This window comes from Oreochromis niloticus, linkage group LG13 (assembly GCF_001858045.2).
Source record: "Oreochromis niloticus isolate F11D_XX linkage group LG13, O_niloticus_UMD_NMBU, whole genome shotgun sequence".
NCBI lineage: Eukaryota > Metazoa > Chordata > Actinopteri > Cichliformes > Cichlidae > Oreochromis > Oreochromis niloticus.
Window position 1 is genome coordinate 24,740,592 of NC_031978.2, and position 9,807 is coordinate 24,750,398.

The following is a 9,807-nucleotide window of genomic DNA, read 5'->3' on the forward strand; positions in this document are numbered from 1 at the left end:
AAATGATTGATCGCATTTATCGCAGTCAAGCAAACAAGTCGGATAGGCATCTGGAACAGAGGCTATCCTAAAATGCCCTTCCAAAACTGCGCTTATAAATAGCTTTAACTCAAAATCCCTGAAAGAGACCCAAAAAAAAGGCAAGGAAAAACAACCTGAGAGTTAACATGCTCCCACTTCCAAGAATAGGCTGTATCACAAAGACCCGGGTTGGATTTTGTGATAAGCCAGCCATATGAGCTGCATTCTCGATCTGCTCTGACCCGGCTGCATGTGAGCCATAATAACAAAGGCACTCAGCAGTGGGGCCCCAGGGTCCGTTTACTCAGTGGCGTAATGTTTGTGCTCTCATGCCCTCACAGCCAACACGGCCCTTATCGGGGGCCCCGGCCGAGCTCGCCGTGGACCTGACTGCAGCTACACTCTGCTGTGTATTCTACTGCTGCAAACAGACCTCGCATGAAGAGATCGAGAGAAAAAAAGAGTGAAGGGTGAGGAGGTAAAGAGACGGATAAAAAACAGAGGGTTCTGATGCCTGGGGTTTTGGTCGCTTTCCATAAAGGGGCCTCCATCCCAGCTCCTCTGGAGGGAAAGAGGAGAGGAGGGTGGAGGGTCGGAGTGCATTCCTCTCTCCTCGAACCCTGGAGGGGTGTCAGCTTTGGCTGCAGAATGGGGGAATGAAGGCAGGCGTAAGCCCCTGCAGACACGCAGGCCTCGGCTGGCTGGAGACAGAAGGGTCCACCGGTTCGAAAGATCCGACTGACCGGAGGAGCCCTCTCATGTGTCTCTGTTATTACGCACGGATGTACCGTACCAAACCGTTCTCAGTGTGAGAATAAAAGTGTTATTGGAAGAAAGGCATGAAAACAACAAGGGGGAAAGTGTTGATAGAAAACATGTCCCGCTGCGAACTGAGCTGAACTCATTCCAGTTGTTTGGTGCGTCACAGCGCCAGTCCAGCCAGGGCAGAAAACGACCGCTCCATATTTTCCGTCCTTATTGCCGCTTTTTGGGATTTTCTCCTTGGCTGGTACGGGCAGTCAGCAGACTGGCATAGACGCTGTAATTTCCAGCTCTGTCCTTTCTCAAAAACGCCTCAAAGAACAGTGCTTTATGTCACTCTCAGGCCAGTTTGGTCTAATTGGAAATATTGCATCTTTAAATACCTTCCAACCACAATAGATTTCTTTTTCTCTCGAAAAAGCCAGAAGTAATGATAATACCGTTTAGAAAAAAAGGAAAAATTTCCACATCCAAAATGAAATCAAAATTCCCTCTTTAAGATTAGCTTCAGTTTTGGAATGCTTGTGATTGATGCGGAAATCTTCCCAAAACCGACTAAAAGAGCTGTTTGAGCTCCGAGGAAACCATTCCACTCTGTGACCAACAAGAGGCCTTCATTTAACTGAGCAGCCAATTCACCAAGCCCACAAGTCTCTGCTGACCTCATATTCTCTCTGGTTTTCCCTAAAAACCAACAACGAAATAGAACGCAGGCCTGCAGACACACATTAAAACAGATAGATGCAGAGGTGCATTCCTCCATTTTCGGTCCCCAGAATGGAGGAATGTTAAGCGCATCCTTAAGGAGATTAAGGGTCTCCTTGGTATAGCATACAGCTTTTCCTCGATGTGCCAAAGGACCCGTGCAGATCAAAGCCACCTCGGACTTCCTTGTCATTAGCCATGGCTTATCCCCAAATGCTTTCACCCTCTGATACTGACCCCCCTCATTATCCCAGCGCACCCATCACTTTGGCAGGCTTTGGAAACAGAGCGCAGGGCTCCGGCACAGGATGCGATTCCCCTCTTCCAGACCCCCTTTCCTCTTCCATTGAATAAGTTACTCTTAGTCAAATTCAGATGTAAACAGCACATTCTGAGATTACAGCGCACATGACATGTACACAAAACAAATTTAATGCTGTCGAGTTACAACAGCTTTTATGAGGAATATCTATTTATATGAATAAATCGTTATTAAACACAGCATTAAAATCACTAATACCAAACACAGAGACTTATGAGGAAAGATGCTATGTGTTTAAGCAAACAAAGAAAATGGAGCCCAAAAGGAAAAACCACTGAAAAATAGCTTGTTTTGAAAGCACTGCTTATTCTTTTTCCTATTTCCTTTCCTTTGTTTATAATACTAAATGTGAATATATTAACATTCCTCCGTTGGTCCTTTGCCATCTGGAAGTCATTAATGTCAGAGATTTTGCATGCCAAGAAAGTTATAGGCATATTTATACACTTATGGCCCCTAATCAAAACAAAGATCAGCCGTCTGAGCCAGACATTTACAGTATATATTTGTGAAATAGAATCATTTGCTTCAAGGGTTGTGCGGTTGGAAGGGATTTGCAATCAGTACTGAGAGAAGTCGCAGGAAAGATGAAAATGTGATAGCCGCCACTCAGTTGTTTGATCCATAAACAATTGGAGCAGTAATGGATTACTCTTGACTCCATTCAGTATTGTAACCAGCCCCCTATCACTAAAGTCAATAAAGTTTGATTAGGCGTGAAGGAAGCAGGTTAAAAGTGTCTTTGTTCCAACATTTATGAAAGCGTTCCTTTATACTGTAAATTATCCAGTTAGAACACGGGAGCAAGCCTGTCACATAGAGATGGATTTTCTTCCCTCAAAGCATAAAAGCATATAGTGCAAAGCAATCCAAGCGTTCAGCGTGTTTGCTCAGGGTGTGTGAGGCCCTCCGTGGCGGAGCTTGCTCGGGGTTGCTGGGAAGGCCACCTTAGCACAAGAGAGCTTGCACACCTGTTCTCTGTTTGGTCAACAGCGCAGTCGTAGCTGGGTCACACAGCACAATGCTATCGCTGCCGATCTGGAGAGCAATCCAGTGCTTATCACTTATTGGCTCTGATTGCAGCCATTCAGGCCAATTAGGAGCTTTCCCTCCTGTTCACCGAGATCCTGCCCTCCGGCAGCGTGGCCCGCTGCACGGCTGCTCTAGTTCCTGGAGTGGGTCGAGCCAGCTGGGGCCACTGAGGGAATTAAGATTTAAGCAAACATCAGTGGATGTCAATTCCCACATATGGACATGTTTGCAAGAAAGGAAAATGTAGGTGGAGCAGTGGCTGCTACAACAGTGAAAACCTTGTCACAGCAATTAAGTAAAACTGTTTTCACAAAAATAAAGTTCCTGCTGAGTGGTTTGCACTTTTTCGTGGGTGATTGGTTTCACTTTACTTTGCTCTGGTGCAAAAAAAGGGGGATTTTGGTTTGGACTGAACTTGCAACCTTTCAGTGACAGACCTCTCTTGCAGGCCACCCTGCCTCGACAACATTATGTGGACTGTGATGTATGTTCTCTATCCACACAGAACCAGCTACACAATTATTAAATTAAGCTCCGGAGCTGCCCTGGTGAGGATCAGTTCTGCTAAATGAGGCTGTGCTGGTGAGATTCAGCCAAAGCCCTCCGTTGTGAAGAAGGGAAAGCAGGATCTGGCAGTGACCCTGCTCACGCTTCTGCTCACTTCTCAGGAAGCAGTAGGAAGGGAGGGCGGAGGACTTTGAACACACCTCAAAATACATGCACACACACTGGCTGTTTCTCTTGGAAGGAGTCCTTGGTGTACATCACCGGTTTGGCCACGTTTGGCCATTGCCGTGGTGACGATTCACAGTCTAGCCATTAACACCGTGGACCCAGTGGAAATGTTGACACAAACCTGGCAACATATTGTCCACGCACATGCACCATGTGAAAACACTAAAGTAGATGCAGAAAATAGGATCGAGCTTTTCATGCCCAAGTGAGACTCTACCAGCATATGATGCCTGCTCAGTGTGTGACTGTGTGGGCGGGTGAGAATGTGCGAATCAGCCCCAGTCTCTGAAAATAACCAAGCTGTTCACAGAATCAGGTTAATGATTCTTTTTTTTTGTCAAATAGATGTGTAATCTTTGCACAGTGGCTATGGTCTGCTGACACATCCAATACACTTTAGCTGGCTAAACTAACAACAGCTTCTAATAGTTGGAGTAAGATGGGGGAAGAAGGGGTGCTAGCAGAGGCTAAGCTAGCTTTGATTGTTTAGATGACCCTTCATATGCACAGACTTTTATTTTGGCGATCCTGATTTGGAACATTAAATAGATTTATGGCCTTTAATGTCACTCCCACTCCCAACTGACGGAAGATGGCTACCCTTCCCTGAGCCTGGTTCTTCTGGAGGTTTCTTCCTGTTAAAAGGGTGTTTTTCCTTCCCACTGTCACCAAGTGCTTGCTCACATGGGTTCATTTGACGGTTGGGGTTTTCTTAACAGGTGCCTGTTATTGTGATTTGGTGCTATATAAATAAAACTGAACTGAAAATAATGCACGCTGTACATTGCTGCAGCGTGCATTATCCGTTTCCATGATCTTTTCATTCTCTGTCTGAAAGGCTCTGTTTCAGAAACTCTCTTTCCTGTTTCCTGGAAAGGCCAGCTTGCTCTGATTGTCAGTTAGCTCGATGAAAAAGATTTTTAAAAGTATCAAGAAAGACGGTATGTGGGTGCAAAGAAGAAAGCCTGCACGCTAGATGGACATGAAGCACTTTAGAAATTCCAGAAGTGCAGACAAAGAGCAGGAAGGTTTTTCTCACTTGTGAGTCTGTCACCCTGCGCCTCACCTCTGCCTGGCAGAACTGTGCAGTATCATTCCTTGACAGTTCAGAGTGCCAATGGAGAGTTCTGGAAAAAGGGCCAGCCAGAATATGAGAGGACAGTGGATATGAGGAGGGGATTCTGAGAGAAAGAAGACAGAACGATCAAACTCCTAACTCCTAGAATCTTGCCTAATACTGCCTTTTCAGAGCATTTTTCTCACATTATTTTCACCACATGGACACTGGTACTGTTCATAATTCCAAAATATGGCTCCATGTTTAACCCGCAAACTCTTATGTCTCTATTAAGCATAATCTTCTCATCAGAGTTTTGGAAAGAAGTCAAGTAAGTGCATCTAGTTGGATCAATCCAACTGCTAGTGACATTTTTCCCATTGTTAAAGTGAGACTAAGGTTCACTTTATCAAGAAAGACTCAGGCATACTCAGAATCATGCACAAATGTTTTATAGAAAAAAACAAAAAACAAACAACAGATTAAGAATCTTCTGTCTGTTGATGGGACTGTTGATAGTGGATCTCACCACAACTTTAATCCATTTTTCTTTTTTAAATACATTTCCTAAAAGATCTGTACATGTTTTGTCCATCGTGGATCTGTACACCTGTGCTTATGTCTAGTTAAAATGCTCTAGAAGTTGTTCTTTTCAAAGTAAATCTAGTGGCTCAAACAAAATTAGTCCAAAGCTTCTTGTATTTTACAGCTAATCAACCCCAATTGCATGTTCTCTTTTCTTATAGAGCTTTACATCATAGACAAAAAAAAGACTGCAGATTTTTTAAAGTATAACTTACAGCCATTATAGCAAAGCTATCTCTGAAACAGCCAAATGACGGGGAAGAAAAGTCTGGAGGAGTGAGGCACACATGACTAACAGTGCTATGATCTGTGGAGTCAGATCTACTCATGAAAGGTATTTATTGATTGCCTTGAGTTGCAGCCAAGTCATGCTGCTGTGCCTGAAACATACAGGGCACTGTACATATGAAAGTCTTTATGGGACCCTATAGTGTGCCTCACTCTTTGTTTCATCGGCCTTTTGCTATGTTCTCCCTGTATTGTCAACCACAGGGCAGAGTAGTACGCTCTGTGGTTTTGGCAAGCTCGTGCACCGTTCCCAGTAGTTCCTGTTGAGGGCAGAGAGCCTATTACAACCCCATACTGCTGCAGTTCACAGAACAATTATGATAATCATCATTTCACCAAACAGAACTATGATATCCAGTGATGCGGCTGCCATGGGTTTTGAATGTCAGCTTAACTTCCCTGATGTGTTTGGATTTTGCTGTCTGTTCTTGATTTACTTCGCGTTAGTGACACGACTATTCTCAGAAAGGAGACTGTCACCGGATGCGTGGCCACTATGTGAAATTTATAAACCGACCACTTTCTACACTCTGACACCGAAAAGCGTAATGAAAAACATAAAATAAAACCAGACTGGTACATTTGAGCTGCCAAGTGCCAGTCTCTTTTTGTTCCTATTCCCTCCGCACATCTGGCAGTGGACAGGATGACCAAAGCCAACCCGTGGATAGAGAAAAATAAAGAACAGGAGAGTGATGAGTAGGAGAAGGGAGCAGGAAGAGATGAGGCGTCTGCTCGTCTCCTAAACGGTGCAAGAACAAGGAAAAATTGAAGTCAAAAATAGTTTATAGTCTGCCAAGACAATGGCTGCATCCATCCTCCATCTCTATCCAGCTCATCTTTTCGCCTCACCACAGGGACAGTCGGAAATGACCGTGACTTAACCGATATCCAGAGCGCTGCGCATCAGACACCAGAATGTCGGCCACTGAGCCAGCAGGGGTGGGAGGTCACATCTGAAGATGGGGATGTGAGACAACTAGAAGCAAAGGAAGAAGGACACAGGGAACATCAATGCAGAGTGGTTATGTAGTCACTGGCAAAACTGTTTGAGAAAAAAGTAGGGATGAAATTTTTAAATAGGGATTTAGACTTTGTGTATGTTCCCCCTTCCTCTCCGGTTTTTGCCTGGAAATCTGAGCCACAAGGCACAATTAAATGTTTGAGTTCGAATAAAGCTTGGTATAATGTAAACACTAAAAACCACATGAATTGAATTGAAAGCTCAAGTCTGATCATTTGATATCTGAACCTTAAATGTAAGACACACTCACAAAGAAAGAAAAAATCTCTGAAGAAATTCAAATCAATAAAAAATCAATAAACAAACGGATCCTTTTTCGTGCTCCTGCCTTGTCTTAGTGCTACCTAACTAACGCATGATTGACAGCAGACAAACTAGTGCTAACTGTGAATGCAATGAGCAAAACAATGGTGATGTAACTTTATAGTCACACCTGTCATGCTGCTACTCTTTCAGCAAACAGTCTGAACCAGTCAGCTTTCATTTTCACCGCTTTACAGCCTGTTATAAGGCTGCCAGCTCAGTAAACAAGCTGATACTCTAGCACTCAAGCTGCTAGGATAATTATTGGATTAGTAGATAATTTTTGTTTTTGGATCATTGCCCTAACCAGTTACTAGGGTTATCAACTCAGTCTAAAATATTTCAATATTTAAAATATACAAATAACAGTAAATTATCATATCAAATGATTTTAGGCTCAGTCACTTTATGTATCTGTCATGCAAAAATAAATCAGTCTGTGAAGAAAAATAATGTACTAATATATTCTGCTGAAACCAGACATTGTTTTGTCACAAAGAACATTTATATGGATGTGACTTTTACATGTACCACATGTACCAGCAGCCTAACACTTTTAAAGGTACAGTGTGTGAATCTCACCACTAGATGTCAGTAGATTTCAGATTCCGGTCAACTGAATTCTGTTTTCTTACTCCTGGCAATAATAAAGGGCCTAGCTTTGGTGGCCACTAAGCTGTCAGCCTGCTGTTTACCTGGGTGTCCATGTCTGTTTGCTCTGGAGGAGGCTGTAAAGCTTCTGGAAAGGAATCTACTGAGGTGAGTTGTTGAGGATATCTGAACGTTTCTGTTTTTGCTGCTATTAGCTGCTGTTAGCTAGCATCAGAGAAACGTTTTTTGAAGTGTCTCTAACGTTGTTTTCATCTCTTGTGATGTGACAATGTAATCAAACTGTTTATTAGAGGAAAGCCTAAAATTAGCTTAACATTAGCTGGTATAACATTAGCTTATAACCAGCTGTTGTTGTTGTTTAGCAGCTCGTTGTCAGCTGTCCAGAGATGGGAGGGTTTGCACATCTGGTCAGCTGACAATAAGTTATTGTGACTATACTTTTAATAGATTAAATCTAAGTTTATGACAATAAATCAGTTTTTGGAAGCTATAATTATACACTAATACTATACATTATACTGATGAGTTCAGCATTTTTTGTATTAGATCCCAAAAAATGTTTACTTACTGCACCTTTAAAGACCAAGTATCTCTTGACAGGCTAGTAGTAGTACTCTCTCCCTTGCTACAAAAACTGAAGAAGTTCCCAAAGCACTGACCCATCCTCAAAATTCCCTAGATCCAAATTCTTGTGGGCCTCCATACAAATGGGATTGGCTGGAATGATTTCAATCCCAGGAGGTCCCACCCTGCAGCCAACTGGACACACGCCCACAGAGACCTTTTGCTATGTATTACAGACTAGAACTGTTTTAGGGCCACGAGGGAGACCTAAACAGTATTATGCATGTGGTTTTAATGTTGTGGTGGATCCGTGTACAAGAAACATCTACACAAGTCTATTGTCCTGATCACAACCTTTTATCACACACACATTTAACAGAGCACTCTTGAATACCTGCGGCAGCTGTAAGTCCCAGTGAAGCCACCTTTCCTTCATTAAGACACATTTCACTGACACGCAACACTATAGGTGCAGCCTGTTTCAATAAGACCCCAGCACACTCAGTCTGGCTACTTTATCATCATTAAAGACGTGCGAGGAACCTGGGACAGGTGCTGAAACCTGTTAACGGAAAATTACTTGTATTTTGACTCATAACATGATCACTATCAGTATTTTGCGCTGGGGCTGAAGTATTTATGATGCTTAAAGGAGCTTATGATGCAGCACAGAACCACCAGTTTCTGACTCGATCTGCTTCGCTTTGCTGCAGATCGTTAAACTCTATTTGTACCCCAAACATTAGACTACTGAGAAATATTTCAATAGTAGCTTTGATAGTAGCTTAAAACTCTATTTGAATTCCACAAATCTAATTTGTTTAAATGCTATCTGATCGAGCTCTTCGCTCCACTGGAAGTTGCTACCCAATCCTCAAATCTTTCAAAATTGACAAGCAACCTGGTTTCCATTTGACCACTTACTTTAACTGCTTAATGGTTCCTGAACGCCTTAATCACTGCAGCTCGAGATATGCTTCAGTTTCTCACTAAGAAAACAAACCTCTGACTTTGTTGCCTGCCGTTGAACTCAAATCCGACAGCACAGCAATTGTGTCAGCGAATGACGGGACAGGTGTGGTACACTTCAAGGAGGAGCGGCCTAAAACATCTAATGTGAAGAACTCGTGTCGCAACTTGTTTCTTGTCTTAATCTCAAAGTCATTTCACTGTTTGCTCTGTTTTCTTCTAGGTGAGGAGCTGTGTCGAAAAGTCTAAACTTGTTATGATACTCTTGGATAGTGCGTTTGTCTGCCTTGTGCATGAGGCACTGCCTCAGGGTTACCTCCTGGGCTAACTGTGATGAATCCACCCCTGCTTTCACTCTAAACTCGCCCTCCTTTGTGGCAAAACCCAGGTGTGTATCTCAGGTGTGCTTTTCCTCCCAGAGGCCGTCAGTGAAAATGCTCTGGATGTGCAGCAGTTACCCAGCAAGTTCTATTTACTTTATAGCTCATCTCATGGGCTTTTCTCCTCCTTCTGTCCAAGCAGCCATGTAATGAAACCCTAATGAACCCGTCACTCCAACTGTCACTTATTCTCACCTGGGTTCACAACAATGGACAGAGAGAAACAGGTAAGAAAGGACACCTAAGAACAGAAAAACAGGGAGACAAAAATAACAATTTGTGACAGACACACACCTTAAACAAACACTTTATATCTCCGATGACTGGTTTCCTTTACAAAGGTTATAACATGATATAGTTTATAACTATAACAAAAAACTGGCAGGGGATTTTCCATTCGGTTTCGACCTCAGCTGTAAGTCTGAATCTAGCTGAACACAGTTTCCAA

At 43.0% G+C, this 9,807-nt stretch overlaps 1 long non-coding RNA gene across 1 annotated transcript; it reads left to right on the forward strand.

Moving 5' to 3' along the window:
* The first annotated feature begins 7,286 nt into the window (after window positions 1–7,286).
* LOC112841963 (uncharacterized) lies at window positions 7,287–9,578 on the forward strand. Its single transcript, XR_003213472.1, has 3 exons — window positions 7,287–7,593; window positions 9,203–9,367; window positions 9,502–9,578. It is a non-coding gene; the product is annotated as an uncharacterized LOC112841963 (long non-coding RNA).
* The last annotated feature ends 229 nt before the right edge of the window (window positions 9,579–9,807 follow it).